We start from the raw sequence: 1,265 nt of genomic DNA, 5'->3' as shown, positions 1-1,265 counted from the left end.
CCCATGCTGTTTGATCCTTGACCTTTACCTGTGAACTTTTAAACCCACGCCGCCACCCACACCACTACCACCACCCACACCATTATTACCACTACCCACAGTACACCACCCACACCACCATCACCACCCACGCTCTCACAAACTTACCACTTCCCACACCACAACCACACAACCATATCTACCACTACTAACACCACACCACACCACACCACACCACACCAGATATGACACTCGATTCTCTGTCAGCGTCAAGTCTTAATAAATAATCAATTAAGTGACCTTGAAACATATACGACCCAACATACACGACTCAACATACACGACCCAACATACACGACCCAACATACACGACCCAACATACACGACCCAACATACGCCTCTAAACCCATTACCTACCGTATAATGGCGTTCCAGTTTAAGAGTGCTTTTAGATTTTGTTTTTTAATACTGACCACGTGAAGATTAGGCACCCCAGTTCATTTCACCTAATGATTAAACTCCCTGATGCTACCTAGGGGGGGTTAAGGGTAGAGTAGGGGTAGGGTAGGGGTAGGTTAGGGGGGGTTAAGGGTAGGGTAGGGTAGGGTAGGGTAGGGTAAGGAACAGTGCAACAACAGGTAACACAGTGTCTCTACAGGAACACAGGAACACAAAGCCTCTTAATTAATTGTGACGTTTCAACACAGCCACGATACACCTTTACAACAGGATTCATTAGCACAGGAAACAAGGACTAGCCCCCTCAGTGACAGACAGACAGACAGACAGACAGAGATAGATAGATAGATAGATAGAATCGTCAGTACATATTTACAGTGATTCAACATGTGTAAAATGATAAACACTGCTCTCTCTCTCTCTCTCTCCCTCTCTCTCTCTCTCTCTCTCTCTCTCTCTCTCTCTCTCTCTCAACATAATTTTCATCTGTTCATTACGTACAATACAGTGGCCTGATGGTCTAGTGGTATGATTCTCGCTTAGGGTGCGAGAGGTCCCGGGTTCAACTCCCGGTCAGGCCCAACTAGTGTTTTAGTTTTCACCGCTGATAATTTAAACATGATACCCGAGCCACCGACTATATACACAGATAGTAATGAAAATAGATTAAGCGAGATAGTAGTGACTAGTAATGATGTTAATAAGCAACCAAACAGGGAGGTACTACCGCCTGGGAAGATATTGGAAGCATAATGTGTTGTCTAATGGTAGACCCTGCTGCCATAAGGCATCATGAAAATTGTGACCAAGTCCCAGGTTGCTGATCT

At 45.1% G+C, this 1,265-nt stretch overlaps 1 non-coding gene across 1 annotated transcript; it reads left to right on the top strand.

The window, feature by feature from the left end:
* Nucleotides 1-947: 947 nt before the first annotated feature.
* Nucleotides 948-1,019, top strand: Trnap-agg. Its single transcript has one exon. It is a non-coding gene; the product is annotated as a tRNA-Pro (tRNA).
* The last annotated feature ends 246 nt before the right edge of the window (nucleotides 1,020-1,265 follow it).

This window comes from Homarus americanus, unplaced genomic scaffold (genome assembly GCF_018991925.1).
Source record: "Homarus americanus isolate GMGI-L3 unplaced genomic scaffold, GMGI_Hamer_2.0 scaffold26351, whole genome shotgun sequence".
Taxonomy (NCBI): Eukaryota; Metazoa; Arthropoda; class Malacostraca; order Decapoda; family Nephropidae; genus Homarus; species Homarus americanus.
The sequence above is the reverse complement of the archived record's forward strand: the minus strand, read 5'-3'. Positions and strand labels throughout refer to the sequence as shown.